The 22815-nt window shown below is 36.5% G+C and overlaps 1 long non-coding RNA gene across 1 annotated transcript in view; it reads left to right on the plus strand.

Moving 5' to 3' along the window:
- The first annotated feature begins 812 nt into the window (after positions 1–812).
- LOC134748376 (uncharacterized) overlaps positions 813–22815 on the plus strand; it is a 351953-nt gene continuing 329950 nt past the window's right edge. Inside the window, exon 1 of the long non-coding RNA XR_010128408.1 lies at positions 813–852. This is a non-coding gene — a long non-coding RNA (uncharacterized LOC134748376). The remainder of the gene's footprint in view (positions 853–22815) is intronic.

Genomic DNA, 22815 nt, shown 5'->3' on the forward strand with positions numbered 1-22815 from the left:
AAATTTAGGTACAAAGGCGCACTTATCCCTATAAGGGATCTCTTCCAGCTAACCTTAGAGTTAATGAGTGGAAAATTCGAATTAGATAGACAAACTTACAGAACATACAATAATAATTTAAAAAGGGAAACTACAATATTAACGTCTACGAATAACTAAAATACATCAATAGCATTATTCAATAAAATAAACAATAGCATACATAAATATATAGTAGTAAATAAATATTAAATATATATATATCAAGTGCAAAAAAAAAATACTCAACCAAATCACACTTCATGGGAAAGCCAAAGTTTTTCAGATTAACTATTAAATATTAGATTAAATATTATAGGACAATTTCTTCAATCCTCTCCTCAATCTTTATAACTAAGAACAGCTGTAAAAACTTATTAAATAAATTAATTTGTATTTGTATATTACACAGATAGACCTAATCCTACAGTAAGCTCAATAAGGTTTGTTTTGTAAGTTAGTTACTAGTCGGCGATAATACAATAGATATGTATAATAGTCTCTAGGGTTATTTATTAATAACCCTACACCCCAGGCCAAAAGTATGGAAACAAGCTTGTATTTCAATAGAAAAGTGTGATCTTTTAAGCTATGAATTTTATACTACTCATTGACAATTTGGTAAAAATAATAATAGAACATTTTAAAAGTAAATTTTATTACTCTGGCTGTGATAGTTGCCAATTCAACATCTTGTCATGTCATTGAAGGGTAGGTATAATTATGTAACTTTTTCTTACTTAATTTTTTTAGTTTACAAATATAGAAACATGAGATATTAAAGAAAACAATACAACAAAGATAGAAACATGAGATATTAAAGAAAACAACGTTGTTTCCATACTTTTGGCCTGGGGTGTACATTTCATTTGGAGATGTAGGAAGTCCTCATTGTCACACAAAATACTTTGAGGTGTAAAAGCTCTCCAGGCATCAAAATGAAATTATACGAATAAGTATTTCGCACCAGGACTGATATCGCTAACAGTCTTATAAGCTAATTTTACTGAATACATAACTAGTACATGTGTCCAATAAGCCAATATTTATACAATTACATCCAATGTACAAATAAGTGAGCCGTGTCAAGTCGGATTGTATTATATCAATATTATATCAACATGAAATTTAAAAAAAATCTGAATGTATCCTGGTCTTGTCGCGTCTGTCACGGCAATTCCTAGGAACGAAGTATCTTCAACTTTTTTAATATCAACTTCGATGTTCGTTGGTGCTTTTTTCTTAAACAGGACCCTGATGTGAAAATAGACCGTTAAACAATTTTAATCAACTTTTATTTTCCTATAAAAAGGGACGTCACGTCGAGGTAATAAAAATAAAAGCGCTCTTTCAATATTTTTCAATTCTAGGTATCGTATAATTTTTGCACCATGTTGAAATTTCATCATTAATTGAATTTTTGTGTATTTTTTTTATACTACGTCGGTTGCAAACAAGCATACGGCCCGCCTGATGTTAAGCAGTCTCCAGTTACATGCGCGTTGCCGACCCTAAAACTCCTCTCCCTCGAGCTCTGGCAACCTTACTCACTGGCAGGAACACAACACTAATAAATAGTAGGGTCTAGTGTTATTTGGCTGCGATTTTCTGTAAGGTGGAGGTACCTCCCCAGTTGGGCTCTGCTCTAGATCTGGAATGACATCCGCTGTCCTGTGCCCTACCACACAAAGCGAGATGTCATTCACAGTGCCCATACCTCTCTTTTGGACGTAGTTTAAGGACATATCCGGGTCCTTTTGGACGTAGTTTAAGGACATACCCGGGTCCTTTTGGACGTAGTTTAAGACACTGACGAATAATGTCAGTGCATTATAAAACTACTGTATTCGTAAAAAAATCTTGAGAAAACCTGGAGGCTGGTTCTGTTTTCAGTACTTCATACAGTTTTCATCTTATTTTGATACGACCATGAGTTGATGCATAGTTCTGCAAACTGTAATTAAAAACAAGTAGAATTCTAATCCAAACATACGGCACAACATACATGATTACATGTAACATAGAGTAACTTATACTAGAGCGGTACTGTCATAGTAAATTTTGTAACCCCAGTAAATTCACTGCCATCTGTCGACACACTTTAAAACTAAAAATAAATAAAACTATGAAAACGGATTATATCGCGTATATTGAATTTATAATACATCCCGACGTTTCGAACTCTTTACAGCGTTCGTGGTCAACGGGTGACCACGAACGCTGTAAAGAGTTCGAAACGTCGGGCTGTATTATAAATTCAATATACGCGATATAATCCGTTTTCATAGTTTTATTTCATGAGTAACTATCGCGGTAACCGAAGACAATATTAAAAATAAATATTTATAAAAATACGATAAAATGTATTTAAATATAGATAAATGATTTATTTATTTGCATTAATTATTTTTATGATTTTGACCCATGTTCATTCACTGATATGCGTTAAAATTGTTAAATAACAAACGAAACCGTCAACGCCATCTATACGACAGTAAGCCAAAGCTAGTAGCGCCCTCTGAACGAGAATCAAATTTTCTTGATTTTCGAGGCACGTTTTTTCCTTAGACTGTATCCATCTATTACGGAGTTATATCTATCTTTGCATGTAACAACGCATCAGTATCGTATGTCAATACATACAGTATGTATTGACATACGATACCTGACATGAGACAGGCGTAGGTCTAAGTTACGGTAGGCGTCGCATAAGTCAATATTAGTTTACATAGTACCCCAATACCGCATACATTCGAAACCGTATTGTGATTTATATACATTACATGCAAGCTCGCTTTTCATCTCGGGAGTTGCGAATTAAATAATATAAAATTTAAACACTATACGGATTTTGTTGTAACTACTATTTAAAATGGTTTAAAAGATATTAGGTAATACTAAAAATAATGAACCATAAAATATAAACTTTAAGGCTGGTTGTACATGTAAAATCGGTTCATAAGGCTAGTTATACAATACAACTATTTTGAAGTAAAGATATAGTATAGATATATATATATATATATACGAAGATATATATTGAAAATGACCTGACATTCTATAATCAGTTAAAAAAATGGTCGACCACAAAAGCTTTTTATGACATGTCAGAATATAATAATAATGATTTAATCTTAATTTTATTTTATATTTTGTATTTTTATTAATTATTGGAAATTTGAAATTTGAAATGTGTTGATTATTTTTATATTGTATTATTTTACTTTAATTTAATTAATGATTATTTGAATGAATTGAATATATTATTTAAATCCAATTATGACGTGTAATATGAAATATTATTATAAATAAATGAGTATGAGTATGAGTATGAGTATGAGTATGAGTATGAGTATGAGTATGAGTATGAGTATGAGTATGAGTATGAGTACGCGATAAAGCTACGCCGGCTCCAACCCTACACCTCAGAACCGAGAACTTTTTTCCTCAGTCACCCGTGGACCACGAACGCTGTAAAGGGTTCGAAACGTCGGGATGTATCATTAATTCAATATACGCGATATAATCCGTTTTCATAGTTTTATTCCATACCTAACTTGTTTTTTTTTTTTTATAAACTGATCGGCGATTGGCCCTAGTCACACCTGATGGAAAGTGAAGACAGGGCCTAAGATGGAGCTCACCGGTTCAGTAACAGCCTATTCACTCTTGTTTTAAAGAGACCGAGGTCATATTGATCAGGGAATACAGATGGCGGGAGCGCATTCCATTCCTTAGCCAGTTCTTAGTTTTGTTTTGTTCTATACGTTTAATAAGTTTATAAATATGTAATCTTTTCAGGAAATAAAGGCTATTTTTCTATTTATTTTCTATTCAACAATATTATTTTGTTTCGTAAAAAGGTCTGTTTTTCTAAAAATATTTACTAAAGCTTAATAGCACTATACTTAAGTACTACTTAAGCTCTATTTAGTGACCACTTACGACTAGAACTATACAAAGGAAAATCGGCTTGAAAACTGCGATAAAGACGTCATAAAAGTAATAAAAGCTTTCCTAAAAACATTGTCTTGGGACCTTTGAGCTCTCGTGAGATAAATAGGAGTATACAATAATCAGATAAGAGGGAAAAAAATGCGGAGGCAATATTCAACGATATGGGATTATGTTATGCTTTGTTAGTTTCATGACATATAAAAAGAAGGGAGTTAAATTATTATGTTTCAAATACAAACGGCGAAGTAATGTGATTGTGTCTGATGAGTATATGGAGTGAATATAAAATACGCATTAAAAACCGGCCAAGTGCGAGTCGGACTCGCGCACCGAGGGTTCCGTACTTTTTAGTGTTTATTGTTATAGCGGCAACAGAAATACAAAATTTCAACTGTCTAGCTATCACGGTTCATGAGATACAGCCTGGTGACAGACAGACGGACAGACGGACAGACGGCTAGACGGACAGACGGACAGCGGAGTCTTAGTAATAGGGACCCGTTTTTACCCTTTGGGTACGGAACCCTAAAAAGAGGGGAGTGAAATTATTATGTTTAAAATACAAACGGCGAAGTAATGTGATTGTGTCTGATGAGTATATGGAGTGAATATAAAATACGCATTAAAAACCGGCCAAGTGCAAGTCGGACTCGCGCACCGAGGTTTCCGTACTTTTTTAGTGTTTATTGTTATAGCGGCAACAGAAATTCAAAATTTCAACTGTCTAGCTATCACGGTTCATGAGATACAGCCTGGTGACAGACAGACGGACAGACGGTTAGAAGGAGACGGAGTCTTAGTAATAGGGTCCCGTTTTTACCCTTTGGGTACGGAACCCTAAAAAGAGGGGAATGAAATTATTATGTTTCAAATACAAACGGCGAAGTAATGTGATTGTGTCTGATGAGTATATGGAGTGTGTTGCCGACGAGTACCGAGCGCCGCTCGGGGTGAGGGCGCGCGGGGCGGGGATGACCCCACCAACGAGATCCGATTGCGAGTCATACCGAACGGACGTTAATTTGCTAATTATTTGTTTTTTTTCTCTAATATTCCTTATATGTACTGTGTAGTGTTCTATATAGTTTAAATAAATAGTATAGTGCATTATTTGACCATTTTTATTGGAAAAAACCACTAAAAACTACGACAGAGTGAATATAAAATACGCATTAAAAATGTATTTTAAATAAGTTACTTGGCAAATAAAATATTTTTGATACAAAGGTTTTATCGCTACAGTTGTCTGTCATCGAGACAATTCTAACAAATCAAAACAATTACTTTGCGTTGTTTTATCACAGATTTCCTATGTCCACCAGTATCCAATCAGCTCGATGGTACCATAATATAACATTGTCACCCAATTAACATATTATTATGTATAATATTGTCTTCGGTTACCGCGATAGTTACTCATGAAATAAAACTATGAAAACGGATTATATCGCGTATATTGAATTTATAATACATCCCGACGTTTCGAACTCTTTACAGCGTTCGTGGTCAACGGGTGACTGACGCTGTAAAGAGTTCGAAACGTCGGGATGTATTATAAATTCAATATACGCGATATAATCCGTTTTCATAGTTTTATTTCATATTATTATGTATGTAAAGTTCCAGCGCAATAATGAAAAATTAGTCAATAATGAGAGTGAGAATAATTTTCAAATTTTGCAAAGGTCAAATCTTGCAAGCTAATTATTAGCTTGCATTGCGACATTAATTAAATTGATGTCTGTTAAAAAAGCTTCATTCTCAAAAAGAAGACATACAGCATTAAGCATTTACTTATTAATTGCTTTATAATTACACGCACATAAATTGTAGGTATATAAATAAGTTGTCATCAATAATATAAGTCGTACATTTAATTTTTGTAACTACAAGCGAAGTAAAGCACCTATTTATACCAAGAGTTTAAAATGCCTCAAAAATTAAGGCTATATGCAAAATAAAAGGTTGAATTATCAATTGGTTGTGTTTCCGCATGAGTACAATTTGGAGCTCTTCAAGGCAAGAGTTAATAGGTATCTCATAGGTAAGCGTGCTCCACCGTAGACCACATCATCACTTACCATCAGGTGGGATCGTGGTCAAACGCCTGCCTATTCATCATATAAAAAAAAAAAAACAACCTCTTTCAGAAGATGATAAAAGGGAGAAATTGAGTTATTTATAAAAAAAAACTAGAATGAAGCCTGGTACAAAAGAGTTATGAAACATTAAGTAACAAAAGAACAAAGCGGCAAAAATGAGTATGGCTCAGCATTATTGTGGTATTTCAGAGATGCCTAAATATGGTAGGTAAAATATTTATCAGTACGGTTTTTACTCACTATTATTTTTAGTCGCTTTTGGCGACATGTTTCGGATTCTTTGGGAATCCATCCTCAGGCACGAGTGTCCGCGGCGGTTGTACGTCGTGCACTGCCCGCGCCGCCCGTCTCGTCGGAAAATAATAGTGAGTAAAAACCGTACTGATAAATATTTTGAAATATGTCTCACGATAGTTTAAGTGCGATGGTAGGTAAATATGACAAAATTTCTGGCAAGCACTAATAGCCAGCATGTACAGCAACACGCTTAGTGGGAGGTACGTTATAAGAATCATCTGTTATTTATTAATGATAAGGAATAAATGATAGATAACATTCACATTAACAAATTGCACAAGTTAAATTGCGTACATTCAGTATTGAAAAACTTCTTTTTAGGGTTCCGTACCCAAAGGGTAAAAATGGGACCCTATTACCTAAGACTCCGCTGAACGTCTGTCCGTCTGTCTGCCAGGCTGTATCTCATAAACCGTGATAGCTAGACAGTTGAAATTTTCACAGATGATGTATTTCTGTTGCCGCTATAACAAGAAATACTAAAAAATACGGAACCCTCGGTGGGAGAGGTACTCAACTTCGTTTCGTTTTGTGACTTCAGCCCTTGAATTTTAAGAACCCTTATTATGTACCTGTTGCGTAACGAATGAAAGCTTATTTTATTCTTAATCTAACTGTAATAGGTTGCTTTATTTAAAAGTCGGTTGGTTAAAGTTTGCTATATGGAAAAAGATCACGAAAATTTGCATTTTAGTGAAGAAAAACAAAAAGAGTAAAACTATGAATCAGCGATTGTCTTTTTAAGCAAATGACGTGTTTAAAAAAGTCGGAAGGCCTTTTAAAGCCCGCGCCTAAAGCCTTTGGTACTGGTATGTTTAATTTTAACGACATCAACCAAACAAAAGAAAATTCTTCCGATGACAAACACCAACAACAATTAGGCTGGAACAAACCAACAGCTGTTCCTGTTACGTACTGGAGGCCGATTATGCTTTACCAATATGATATGGTTTTCATTATTTTGATACGACCTAGACTTTGACTATCATCTTTCTGGCGTTGTGCCGGCTTTGCTCATGGGAGCCTGGGGTGCCCTTGGCAACCAGAGACCCGTCCACCCCTTCCCAGAAAAAAGCCTTTAAATGGCTTAGTCGTTTATCGAATAGCCCCAACGATTGGCTTTCCCTTTGAATTGCTTACCCGTTCATTTGGTTTAGCTTTAGGAAGAGGTTTCCCTTTCAGAGATACCGCTAAAATGAAAGGGTATCCCCTTACTAATTCAAAAAATTACGACACCTAGCTGTGCTGTTAACGCGCTAGACACCCAGTCCTTCACTTTAAACATAAACGAGCAATATTCGATTCTATTTTGACGAAGAGAAAGTTTAAAATGGCATAAGCGTTATCGATAAAGATGTTAGCGCTTAGGTACACCCGTATTATTAGCCAAATTAAATAGTGGAAGATGTACTTATGCAAAAACAAAACGCAAATCGATGTGCAGCCGTTTGGCACACGCATAACTAGAAGTCAAAACAATTTTTTTAGCAACGGCTTTGGTAAGCAGTCTTACGAAATACCCCTTCGAAAACCCTCGAAAGGGATACCGCACCGGTCCCTGTTGGTAACTATTCCCAAATATTGACGTAGGCACTTTTTAGAAAAGCGACTGCCATCTGACCTCCCAACCCAGAGAACGCCTGAGATTAGTCCGGTTTTCTCAGGATGTTTTCCTTGATCGAAAAGCTTCTAGTAAATTAGGTATATCGTACATCAGTTCCGAGAAAAACTCATTGGTACGAACCAGGGATTGAACCCGCGAGCTCCGGATGTCCGGTGTGATACGACCTTGACCGTGAGCATCAATGAGCGCTAGCGGCTTACGCTGATTGGTGCTGACGAAATCCCAGGTAGAAAAGTGACGTCAGCGACGTCTTAATGATGAAACAATGACGTCATAAAGACATCGCTGACGTCATAAAGACGTCGCTGACGTCATAAAGACGTCACTGATGTCATAAAAACGTCGCTGACGTCATAATGACGTATAAATGCTACCTGGTATGCAATCAGGAGTCGTCTAAATAGTAAGGCATTTCGCTCGCACTTATCGGTGCACGTGAGATCACACGACTAAAAGTCGTATCAAAATAAGATAAAAATCATATCAATTTGTTTATATGGAATCAGCCCCATGTTCCCTACTCAAAGGGATCCGGTAAATAATTCCCAAGATTACAAGACAATAACGTCATTTGAATGATTTACTGTTTTATCAGATACAGGCTCTCGCTCTCTCCCGTTGCCTGTAAGTGGGGGATAATTGAAACACCATGATTTATTCGCCCCCATGTTTTCACTTGCTATTCGTTTACAGGAGCCACAGTGGGAATTGGACAGTAAGGCAATGGGTAATTGTTGCTGTGGTTTTTGATTGAATCTGCAATTCGTTCAATCGTCATGTCTGTTTTACATGAATTAAGTTTACTAACTATATACATCCTAACAACGAAAACAATGTTGGGCTACATTATATTGCAGAAAAATCAAATGTCAATAATTCATTTCATTGTCATTAACGTCGACAGTGATTATTACATTATCTGCAGCAACGCTGCGCTACAATGTTTTCACATTTGAAATGTAACTTACTGTCCAAAACACTCATCGTCAGTAGCCTTCTTCACAAAACTTTACAAGGGGGCGCCATAAACCTTCAGTAAGAAATACATAATTATACTTGAAAAAATTCGACCTATGCCGCATTTTATCAGACACAGACACAAATCGTTTCGAATTTTATCACACAATTTCGACGGAGCGTTCTTACATTTAGATAATACTTCTAATCAGGGATCGAATACCGCTATATTTTTCATACAAATGAACCGGTATTCAATTTCGGTATCTCGGTTGTTTATGTACATTTTTCCATTTCATTTAGGTAATCTGATCTCATTGTCCTTACCATATACCATTCTATAATATCAAAGAAATATATCAAATGCTACGTGATATTTTGATTTTAGGTTATACTGGTAACGATCCCTGCTTCTAATTGTTTGGCAGATATGCTGCTGCCTATTTCTCGTCCGAAGAGACACGCACATCAATATTATTAGTCGTTTCAAAAATAGGCAGGGGTGAATGCACTCATATTTATTCGCCTTATATTAGTAATATCTTGCCATGCTGTTGTTAAGATCCAACTGTGCCCCTGAAAAGGCTTTCTTACAATTTCGCCTCCACCCTTTCTGTGAATTATAGCCTTTTAAATTTTTATTCTTTGTTATCGCGCTTTTTTTTCACAATAAAGGGGATTACGCCATTAATTTTGGCTTGTTTTCGTAAATGAGTTTGATTTTGTAGTACTTTAGATTTTCATCAAGTATTTGATTAAGAAATGGTTGTCCAGTAATAAAAGAAATTAAAAGAAGAATTGAACGGGATCCCGCAGAAAACCGTACCCGCAAAAAATGGGATGTTCAGTGGAAAAGAGCCCTAAGCTTTAACGAACTAACATGACGATGACAGACGGTTTGGTGCAACGGGCATTAGCCCGTCGTTGCTGGCTGCTACGCGCTAGATCGTGTTATTTGGCGTTTATAAGCGCATTGTAATATGCCTACTTAAATTATAAACTTTTTTTTTTTATTATTATAAACTATCTTTATCTTTATCGTTGTTTGGTGGGATAACACATTTCTTATTCAGCTTACTAGGGGATTAGGTTGATTTGTGTAAGATTGCTTGTTATCCCTACCACAATTTATAAATGCGAAAGTACTCTGTCTGTCATTCTCTGTCTGTCCTCTCCACGCTTAAACCGCTAAACCGATTTATTTAAAATTTGGTATGAAGACTCACAGATATTAGGAAAACAACCAAAATAGAAGATGTTTCCCAGAGAATCAGAACGCTCAAATGGAAATGGACAGGGCACATGATGCGCTCACAAAAAGACAAATGGACAAAAGATGTCACGGAATGGTACCCAAGAGGAAAGAAAAGACCCCAATGTAATCCATACAAAAGATGGGAAGATGACTTTCCTGAAGACTGGAGAAGACTCTCAAAAAACCGCGATGAGTGGCGCCGCCTGGAGGAGGCCTATGTCAAAGACAGCCTGACAAAGAAGCAGAAAAAAAAGAGCATAAATAAATAAAATATAGATACATATACTAATATAATTGTATTGTAAAAACTGAGTCAGGAATAAAGGCTATTTCAATTCAATTCAATTCAATACAATGAAGATAGTTTGAAATTCGGTATCGAGATTGTTTGAGGCTTGAGGAAGGACATATAATAGTTTTTAGTAAAAACTTTTCACCTAACTAAAAATCCTGATAAGGCTGAAGCTATTTTTATAAGCACACCCACACAAAAGCAATTCACATGTTCAACATGTAAACACCCCCTCATTTCCATAGGTAACCGTCTTGCGCCTGTTCCTGACGATTGAGATTAAAAAACTTCGCGAGCCTTCGAAAAATAATGAAATTTCCGAAAGCCACCGAACTCCGAAGGGTCCATCACAACGATCCTGTGGCGGATAGGTAATTAAGGAATTAAATTTGTTAGCAACTTGAAGTTTCCACATTGTTGAAAATTAATGCAACAAGTGACATGGTGAAGATGAAGGATAAATGATCGGCATATCCATATCAATGTATAATTTTGGTAGCAATTTGTAATGTTTGTAGCTTACAATGGCCTCACTTAATGCTATAGCATTAAGAATCAAAAGGAAATGGTTTATGGTTAACACCACAAAAGTATTAAAGTCAAAAGGAATCTTCAGATTTTCAAAGGGTCAGCAATATGTAATTGCCATCTCTGGATTGTTGAAGTAATAAACCGGACAAGTGCGAGTCGGACTCGCCCACCGAGGGTTCCGTACTTTTTAATATTTGCTGTTATAGCGGCAACAGAAATATATCATCTGTGAAAATTTCAACTGTCTAGCTATCACGGTTGATGAGAGACAGACTGGTGACAGAAAGACGGACAGAGGGGTCTTAGTAATAGGGTCCCGTTTATACTCTTTGGGTACGGAACCCTAAAAAAGACAATACATTCTAACATTAAATAATTTCACGATTTAGACTCACTTGATTTTAGTAACTCGCGCGACATGTTACTTGCTAAGACAATGCTTGTTTGCTACCGACGTGGAATAAAAAAATAAATTAAAAGTCAAAGTCAAATTAAATACATCTTCTTCGCTTTTTAACCCTGTTGAAATACAAGTCCATTTGAATTTAAAAGCTCCTCTTTGGACGGATAAAAGTGCGCAGAAAAATGTCGAGCACTCTTTTAGTGTCTAAAGTACATCCTTCTTCCTGCTTATCTCGAATGCTGGCTGATTGTTGGAATCATAAATGGAACACTCAACTTTCCGCCGCGTCTAGGTAAGCACGACTCTAGACTAACGCAGAGCTGAAGTGAACAGAGTAACATGATAACATCTAATCGAACTTAAACTATCGTGAGACATATTTCAAAATATTTAGATCAGTACGGTTTCCCGCCTTACCATACCTTCACTTGACGACTCCATCTGCGGACTGCCCCGCGCCCCCCGCCCCCGCCCCATCAGCGCGCGTGCAACGAGCGATGAGGCGGGCGGCGCGGGCAGTGCACGACGTACAACCGCCGCGGACACTCGTGCCTGAGGAAGGCTTCCCAAAGAATCCGAAACATGTCGCGACTAAAAATAATAGTGAGTGAAACCATACTGATCTAAATATAGAGTATCAATTTTAAATGTAATGCTACGAGGCCAAAAACGTACCAATACTAGTTAATAATTAAATATAGACTCAAGTACTTATTATCGCTCTTAATCATAATAACAAATGTGACGCATCCTTGAAGTAGGTGCGTTGGGGTAAGATTTAAGGGTTTTTTATGGGTAAGACAAAAAAAATCCGTATGCCAAAGCATTACGGACGACTTTTCATCTTACCCCTCATAAAACCTTTCAATATTACCCCAACGCACCCTAAATATTATTAATTGTGTCGTTTTCAATCAAAAGGTACCACATTGTCGCTTGACATAAGAACGCTCTGAGAGGTTATACGTATAAAGATACAATCAAATTTCTTCCTTATGGTAAGTGACAATGTCTTTTGATTGAAAACGTCACAATTAAGAGTGTTAGTTCTTTTACTTTTTATTTGCAAACCTCGTAGTAGTTATTTGCAAACCTCGTAGTAGTAGTAACGGCCCGATTCGAACATTAAGATACGTAAAATATTACGTCTAGATACGATATGGATTAGATGTGTCGTCAGTGTTAAAAGTGACGTTTTTGTTTGAAGAAACGTCACTTTTGAAACTAACATATAAACACTACCATATCATAGATCCATATCGTATCTAGACGTAATATTTGAAGCATCTTAGTTGGAATCGGGCCGTTAGTCTTATTGCAACTGTAAATATCTGACATCTAACATTGTCTTTAGTCATTCTGACAATAATTAAAATTACACCAAATAATAATTCAGTTAATTTTATTGTAGAAACTATTATAATATTTAAAAATTACATACAGTGAGACAGCACTCAAGTAAATGTACGACTTATAGTAAACGTTGCATATGTATACACCCTTATGCTTAACAATAGTTGGTGGTCTATTCGACATAGGTGACATAGTAGCTTATGTTCTAACTAAACAAAGCAATAAATCTAAAAAGCTCACGAAAATCAAACTGATCCAAGGCCATTTAATGGGCATTTCGGATCCAAACCCTAAATATTATGACGCACTAAAAGATGGTTCTGTGAAGATCGCCAGCAGAGCGAAGCCGAAAGGATTTAGGAAATCATACACTTTATTACTGGCTAGACCAGTCAACGAGACCGCGGTTACATGAGTGTTTTAGGGCGTCCGCAAGATCGCAGTTGCACGGAGCGGGTATGCGGGTTAAGGAAAAATAGTATGAGCAACGCTAATTAGCGCAGACGCCTTTGACGGATTTTACCTACTCGCGTGCGTGCGCCCGCTCCGTGCACCCGCGCCAACGGGTAGTAATGTAAGAAACAATTAACGTCTACATAATATCATATTTGAGGTCATATTTTTGTCCTGTTATATCAACAAAGAATTATCTCAGTACCACCATAAATTTTATAGACATTCACTAATTTGTCAAAGCGCTGGTGGCCTCGCGGTAAGAGTGTGCGACTTGCAATCCGGAGGTCGCCGGTTCAAACCCCGGCTCGTACCAATGAGTTTTCGAAACTTATTATGTACGAAATACCATTTGATATTTACCAGTCGCTTTTCGGCGAAGGAAAACATCGTGCGGAAACCGGACTAATCCCAATAAGGCATAGTTTACCTTCTGGGTTGGAAGGTCAGATTTCGAGAAAATCACACCGGCGGACTAATTTACAAAGGTTTTAAGACTAGTAGAAGGCTACCACGACGGCCTGCGTAACTTGCTTTCTATTACATTCTGTTCGCAATAATATGTAAGTACGAGCGAGATGCATATAAAGCAAATATCTCATTTATTTACATACAAGATATATACAGTGGTACTATGTAAACGAAATTAATAACTAGCTTAAATCTAAAATAGGCCCTTGACGCATTGTACCAAGGATGCTGGCGGCATTTCCCCGCTGTATCGCAATGCTGATACGTTGTGCGAGAAAGCCGCCAGCTCTTCGGTCACCAGTTACGTCAACCAGACGCTTCGCGATTTCTGCAAACAACTTATGCGCGCTGGGACCCCATGGACCTAGAGTTTCAGCAAATAAGTTACGCACACGCTAGCGAATAATGTCAGTGTCAAACTGGCGGTAGCCGCACAGTACTCATTCATCGGTCTAACAGGGGGAGCGGACGTCAGCAATTTCATTGAAATTCGAGTGCCAGTAAACCCCATGAGCATAAATTTCGGGCACTAATGCCGAGACTCCAAGTGTCGACTCGGTCCCAGTTTTACTTTTTGTATTATTTGTTCACTTAATGCGGATATAAGCGAAATACTTCAGAGTAGTGTTGAGAGTCCTTTGGAAAAAAAGTTTTTAGACTTTGGAATTTAACTGGAATAGAAGTCATATATGAAAGAAAAGTAAGTGGCCAAGGCATTCAGCCCCTAGAACGACCCAGCGACTTATATACCCCTAGTGTTTTTATTCGATAGCGTTACGTGGCGTACGCGTTTGCGCATGTCTTTTTGTATAGGATTTTGAGTTTCGAAAACGTCCCGCTTGGCGCACTGTTCAAAATCCCATACAAAATGAGACTTAACGCAAACGCGTAAGTCCGTCACGCTATAGAATGAAATTTACACGAATTTAAATGTTATTTCATGCATGGTGTAAAATCATTTATTTTAAAGAAAAATACAAAACGTCAAATAAACCAATGAATACAAATAATTACCTACACTAATTGCTAAAATGCTCTTATGTTAAAATGGTCTTAAATGTTATTATGTCAGTGTTATGTGTGTGGAAGAAATCCCTTAAAGGGATAAGTTCGCGGTTGTACTGCCTATTCTGTGCCATATTCGTGTTCTGTGTTTTGTACAATAAAGAGTTTATACAGTACATAAATACTAGGACAATTTTACACAAATCAAGCTAGTCCCAAAGTAAGCTCATTAAGGCTTGTGTTGTGAATACCGGTCGACGCAATAACTATAACAATTTTCTATAGAGACTGAGCTGAAAGGATGGTGTTATCTAAGTGATCTATAATCGAGTTATTATAGCCGGCGTAAAGCTGGATTAGAATGTAAAACAAAATCATTATAATGAAATATTTTTATATCAGCGACAACCCTTAAAAGTAATTTACATTTTAAATAGACACAATATGTCATGTCATCGGATCTACTTGTTAGGGTTCTACTTACAGATTTTTGCACTATTTAACAAACTGCATATCAATAAAGGTTAGTAATATTAACGTGATCAATAAGTGTAAAATAAAAAAGATGCGCTGGTGGCCTAGCGGTAAGAGCGTGCGATTTGCAATCCGGAGGTCGCGGGTTCAAACCACGGCTCGTACCAATAAGTTTTCAACTACGAAATATCATTTGATATTTACCAGTCGCTTTTCGGTGAAGGAAAACATCGTGAGGAAACCGGACTAATCCCAACAAGGCCTAGTTTCCCCTCTGGGTTGGAAGGTCAGATGTCAGTCGCTTTCGTAAACAGTAGTGCCTACGCGAATTCTTGGGATTAGTAGCCAAGCGAACCCCAGACTCCCATGAGCCATGGCAAACTGCCGGGACAACGCGAGGAAGATAATGATGATCAATAAGTGTAAAATAAATTCCCCGTTTGCATAATAGTCCCTCATTCTGTTCCATCCGATATATAGGTAGTTATATATCAATTACAGTTATACCTATTCATAGAAAATATCCATAACTCAGAAACAAATACTCGTAGTCAACATACAAATAAATAATATATGCAGGTACGCAGAAAATAACGTTGGAATTAATGTTGTGAAACCCTATACGTTTTTGACTGTCTTTGTACACATAAACAAATAAAAGTCTGGGCTTCTCCATTGCTAATAAAAAGCAGAAATTAAAGGTAACCAGGACAATTGTTTATTTATTTATTGTTTATTTATTTATTTGTTTATTATTATACATATCAGCACTTACAGATAAACCTTACGTGCTAATAGTGTTGTTAGTAATTATTTCATGTGATTATACACTAATATAATTCTACATATTCATCTTTCTGTTATTATACAATTCTATCAAATGTTTCATTACGAAGTATATCATTAAATAGGTACATACTTATATTATATTATTATGTCATTATGAAATTATACTAAATTATCATCATTATGTATGTCACATTATTAACTATTTTTTATTGTAACAAATATTACAGTACAATTTAATCCAAACGAAATTTCAACAAATCATTATTATTTTCACAGTATAAATTAAATTCACATTGTGACATTGTGACGTTTTCAACCAAAAGGTACCACTTGTCGGTTGTCGATAAGGTTGATTAAAATTGAAGCTATATCGAAATAACGCCTTATTGGGAACCGACAATAAGTACCCTTTTGGTTGAGAATGGCACAATTTATTGCCCATTTGAATTACCCATTACCAGCGTCTAGTTTATCGCACTCTAAAAATCGTTTTCATAGACTAAGTAGAGTTCTAACGAGTTCTCAAGTCTGTAATCGAGTCATCAAAGTTAAAATACCAAACCGTCGAACCGTGAACGCTTTGTGAATTGTAACCAGTTAAGAGGAAAAGGGACTACCACTTCTATATACAGGGTGGGCACAGGGATTCCGACACACTTTAACCATGAATTCTAGTGCCTATTTGGATAAAAAAAAGTAATATAACAATGCCATAGAAAGCCTAATTTACGAGATATTCAATTATTTAAGTAATTTCGAAGTTAAAAAAACTCAAGGCTAACACGCCCTTATGTGACGTAATCATACATACCAAGACACAAACAATCACACATGCAAAGCAGAAGTGTTAAAAATAGTAAACTTACCTGTCACCTGCTATAAACTAGACTATTTAAAGTGTCATATTGGTGTCGCATGTTGTCTTTTTCACTCTTTCAAACTAAAGATACGTTCACAAGTTAGTACTATCGTTAATTGATTTATTTTGTTCCAGAAATTAAGTAAATTAATTAGGCAATTTTGGACCCATGTTGATATAACATTTTTCTTTCGTAACACTGCCAGGAATCCACGGTTAAAGTCTGTCGGAATCCCTGTGCCCACCCTGTATAAACGTTATCCCTATATTATTTTGACATTACGGAAAATATGTTTACATTATTTGATGTAAGATGTTTAAGCTTACACGGGCTACATGTTATGATATGACCTACACCCCAGGCCAAAAGTATGGAAACAACGTTATTTTCTTCAATATCTCATCTTTGTTGTATATATTTGTAAACTAAGACTTACATTAGGCAAACCCAAAAGATTAAAAAATACACGCTTAATGTCAAACCATCCTAAAATATTGTCAAAAAGCTAAAAAAAAAATAGTAGGAAAATAGTTATTTACGATACAAGTGCGGAAAAGAGAAAATTCGAAACGAGTGGCGATAAATTAAAACACGACCGCAGGGAGTGTTTTAAAACGACACGAGTTGCGAATTACCTATTCGCACGTGTATCGTACAACGTTTTACAGTACATATGGCTATTAAAACTTTCGCCATATTCACGAAAAGTGCTCTTTTACGCACTAGTGCTAGAAAGTGGCACCATATGTACTGTAAAGTTACATAATTATACCTACCCTTTAATGACAAAATGTTGAATTGGCATCTATCACAGCCAAAGTAATTTACTTTTAAAATGTTCTATTATTATTTTTACCAAATTGTCAATGAGTAGTATAAAATCCATCGCTTTAAAGATCACACTTTTCTATTGAAATACAAGCTTGTTTCCATATTTTTGGCCTGAGGTGTATGTAACTTTACTTTTGAGTGGCATTAACGTGAGACACTTCATTTGGTTCTTGTCTGTCTGTCTGATTTAATTTCTTGTCTTTTAATTACTTATATAACAATTCAAGTCTTGGAGAACCTTTATATCTCTAAGGATAATTTGATGATCGTTTTTAGGGTTCCGTACCCAAAGGGTCAAAACGGGACCTTATTACTAAGACTCCACTGTCCGTCTGTCTGTCCGTCCGTCTGTCTGTCACCAGGCTGTATCTCATGAACACAGACTAGACAGTTGAAATTTTTACAGATGACGAATTTCTGTTGCCGCTATAACAACAAATACTAAAAAGTACGGAACCCTCGGTGGGCGAGTCCGACTAGCAGTTGTCCGGTTTCTATTTTTATATTTTATCTGTGACACTTAGAGACTTTTACACCTCTAAACAATTTCAGTATTTGTCTGTTGTTATAATATAAAATATTTAATTGATTCCATATTTGTAATTGTATTTTGTAATTTTTTATTATTTTTATTTCTTGTAAAAATTTGACATGTAAAAGTGCCCCTGTGGCCTATTTGCTTAATCAATGTTTAATATTTGATGTATATTCACTATAGCTATGCCACTTCGTTCCATTTTTTTAATTTTTTAATTATCATAAGAACTAGAAGAGAAAAACCATACAAATGTGTAAATGCTCCTCTTATTTACAATAATTAAAATTTCAGAAGAAATAAAACGAAGGGGCATAGCTGTAGTTTCAATGTCACTAATCCCATGCCCATGCTATATACTGTAGGTTATAGGTTTATCTATCTTTTAGAATCAGAATCAGAATCATCAGAATCATCGCATTTATTCGTGATAAACTATGACATACAAAAGTATAAAAGAACAAAGAAATATAAACATAAAAATAAATAGTTTACCACGAAATGGTCCCGCCTCAGCATAATGCTAACCCAAAAGTCAGCGCTGATCTTCCGGCGAAACCATTTTAGGAAATTAAATATTTTTTTTATGCCGTTTAGTACAGCTTTGATGTCTGCCGTTCTCCAATTCGCCCTCAATTGCTCAAAGGTTAACTGGAAGAGATCCCTGAAAGGGATAAGTTCGCCTTTGTACAAATGATGCGTTTTTCTCTTGTTTTATGTTTCTTTTTGTACAATAAAGAGTTTTACTACTACTACTACTAATATCCAGAGCGGAAAATAAGGACCACGTGTGTATGAAAAGGCGGTTTCAGGGCGGTCGTCCACTTTCGTCTTAAAAATGAAAACTCCGCAGACTATCAAGAAACCGTAAATTTCCAAACAATAAACATCATTCTTGAAAGCTTTGAAAGCATCTTTAAAGGCAAAATTGGTGCGCAGTGAGTTGTAAAATCGTATTTTATGTGTTACATAGCAAATGTTATTAAATCAGAGTGGATCAGTGGAAAAAGGTTAGGCAACAATAAAAAGCCGGTCAAGTGCGAGTCGGACTCGCATTCCAAGGGTTCCGTACATCCTTTCCGTACGTAACAACTTTTAAGTATGTACTTTTTTGTGAAACGTGAGTGTAAAACTAAGTAATTAAACCGACTCACGCTTGACTGCACATTTCTAATAGGTTTTCCTGTAATCTATAGGTAAAGAACTATTTTGTGTATTTTTTTTAAACTTTAGGTCCAGTAGTTTCGGAGATAAAGGGGAGAATAGTAATTTTTTGGCTATTTTCTTAAATAACTTCTAAACTATTAATTTAAGATTCTGAAAATGAGCTCTTTCATTTGATATGTAACACGATGTTTTTTGATAAACTTTATTTTGTAATTGTCTCATTTACCCCCCAAAATTGGCTCCTATGTTTAAAATTAATTTATTTACGTTATATGCCCGTCTTTGGGTCACAAACTTACACGTGTACCAAATTTCCACTTAATTGGTCTAGTAGTTTCGGAGAAAATAGGCTGTGACAAACGGACAGACAGACAGAGAGACAGACGCACGAGTGATCCTATAAGGGTTCCGTGTTTTCCTTTTGAGGTACGGAACCCTAAAAAGTTAACGGATGAACGTCCTCGCGAAAGCAATGCAGCAAAGACGTCGGCACAATTTATCAAATAACATTGCGCGCGTCAACGCTGCAAAGATAATGTTGCCTCAGTAACGCTACTGCAATCGTTGTCACCGGTAATCCATAGTAAGGGTACTGCGCCTATAAGGGTCCTATAAGGGTTCCGTTTTTTTCTCTTTGAGGTATTACGGAACCCTAAAAAGGTAAGATCCAACGGATGTTTATATAGGTAGTGGAGCCTTTGTTTTGACCGCCTTTGTTAAGGTTTCGCTCTGGATGCTTTGAATAGAACCGATTTCTCGGGGTAGCGGCTAAAATTTATATTAATGCCCGCTTTGGATTTGCCGGGAAAGTGTCTTTTGTAGTCTTTAGCACACTTTAGTGGAATGAAATAGAATGGTTTTTGCTTTATTAAGTTGAGTGTTTCGTTTGTGGCAGATTTTACGGAGATTAAGGACGTGTAATCCCTAGATCCCTACCTGAGGACTCAAAGCTCAAAGCATACAATAAAAAACCGGCCAAGTGCGAGTCGGACTCGCGCACGTACCATTACGGACTAAAACAGCAAAAACATCACGTTTGTTGTATGGGAGCCCCATTTAAATATTTATATTATTCTGTTTTTAGTATTTGTTGTTATAGCCGAGCGGCAACAGAAATACATCATCTGTGAAAATTTCAACTGTCTAGCTATCACGGTTCATGAGATACAGCCTGGTGACAGACGGACAGACGGACAGCGGAGTCTTAGTAATAGGGTCCCGTTTTTACCCTTTGGGTACGGAACCCTAAAAAGGGGCTTGTATAGCTAGCAATAGGGTTTGCAACTGTCAAATGTTTGCACAGATGGTGCCAGCATAAGTTTTACTAGTTTCTAGTTTTGTCCTATGAGATTTGACTTAAACGGCTAGCAGCATCCAGGCCATAAAATTCAAAAAATAAACAAGAATTTGACAAATTTCTAGGGGACTGATAGGTAAAACACTTCCAGTCCCAATCCCATTGTACCTAAAGAAATAGTTTGACGGGAAAAGTAAAAAAAAGTTCTAGTAATTATTCCTAATAAAGAAATTATTCTTAAAAAATTCATAAAAAATAAAGAATTATTTTAATTTTTAATCATTTTAGTTTTAAATAATTGAATATTAAAGAAGAGTAAATAATTCGGATATAGTATAATAATATAATTAATCTTATTTACTTTTTAAATAGTGTAAATAATGTGTAAAGAATGAAGGTAATTTATAAGTTACTTAACCGTTTTTTAAATCGTGATGAAATTAAAAGAAAAACGTAAGCGTAATGACACGTCTACGCTGAAACATTACTATTAATTTGCCGCTGGTCGCATTTTCGTTCAATGTTACAAGAATAATATAGAGAGCGCTGGTGGCTTAGCGGTAAGAGCGTGCGACTTCAATCCGGAGGTCGCGGGTTCAAACCCCGGCTCGTACCAATGAGTTTTTAGGAACTTATGTACGAAATATCATTTGATATTTACCAGTCGCTTTTCGGTGAAGGAAAACATCGTGAGGAAACCGGACTAATCCCGACAAGGCCTAGTTTCCTCTCTGGGTTATTATTATTATTATTAATAATAATAATAATAAGCCCGCAGGGCAGCTTGTGGCGAGCTGTTGGGGAGTGACGACCCTACGGACCCGAGTGCTCCAGAGAGTCGGTCGGGGTCTCCGTCTCCGGCGTGCCTTCGTCGGTCGGAGTGGACCCCAAGGGACCCGCAGGACTCTCAGCTCTGGCTTGCCTTCATTGGCCGTCCAGAGGGGAGTCGTAAGAGCTATATGCTCCAGGGGTGGAAGTGAAAGATGCATAAGACGCGAGTTGGCACAGTGGCTGTTAACAGTCACTGGGTAGAAAGTGGCGCACACCTCTCGACACCCCTGAGCCGCTCACACCGGTGTTGCTCCTGGTCGTCTTCACGACGGCAGTTTCAGGGGCCCATCTAGTCAGCGGCAAGTCACCACCTGCCTCGATAACGTGTTTTAACATTGTTATGGCAGGTGTCCGGACTTCTTTACAATAGCCCAGTCTCATTGTCCACCCAAACTTCAATCCATAGACCGGTATACTGTTCACTTTTTCTGCAATAGTCCCAATGCCTGCTGCGACCGGTTCATGGGTGTCTATTGTTGCGCCTGTGAACGGGTTCCAGCAGGCGTTCTACATGACATTAAAGCTCTCCAAGGGGCCTCTAAGATGATGATGTGACAAGAATAATGTTAAATGCTTTCTTTTAGACACGTTTTTATTCACGTTTTCTTTATATAACAACGTGATCAGAAATAATTTATCCTAAAAAACAACTCGACTAGAATTGTTAAATAACTTTTTAATTTCGATTGAGATAAACACTGGGAAAATAAACAAATAGACGAATCAAAATTAGTAATCTAAAAGCCCCGGGATGTTGTTCATAATAATGAAAACGAAATATCTATCTCAATTGGATGATATTAAAAAAGTTGTGGACTATGATCGACCCACATTCTAAGGTAAACAAATATTGTGCAATTATTTCATACCGCTGAGAACTGTATATCTTTATTACAAAACTAGAACGGAGACCTATAGGGATAAAAGGAATTTAATCCGACTTCTTTTACCAATCCGCCGGACGATATCAGCCTGTCAGTTAGAACAAAAATTTGACAGTTCCAAACAACTGACAGCCGCGCGATATCGTTCGGCGGATTGGTAATCGGTGGGCCCCTTGAGTTTAAATACACATACTACTTAATAAAATTCACAAGAAACATTATGAGTTTTTGACCCTTTGGCCTACAAAAACGATGCGTTGCCCTTGCTAATCATATCACGATATCTTATCAGCCAAAAAATGTCCACTTTTGGACATAGGCCTCTTCCTAAAATCCTCCTAACGTTATAAAAAAAAAAACGACGAATTGTAAAAGTTTTTCAAATAAAAGGAACATATTTCCCAGCACTCGCATCCAATTTTCGTAGAA

This window comes from Cydia strobilella, chromosome 16 (assembly GCF_947568885.1).
Source record: "Cydia strobilella chromosome 16, ilCydStro3.1, whole genome shotgun sequence".
Classification (NCBI taxonomy): Eukaryota; Metazoa; Arthropoda; class Insecta; order Lepidoptera; family Tortricidae; genus Cydia; species Cydia strobilella.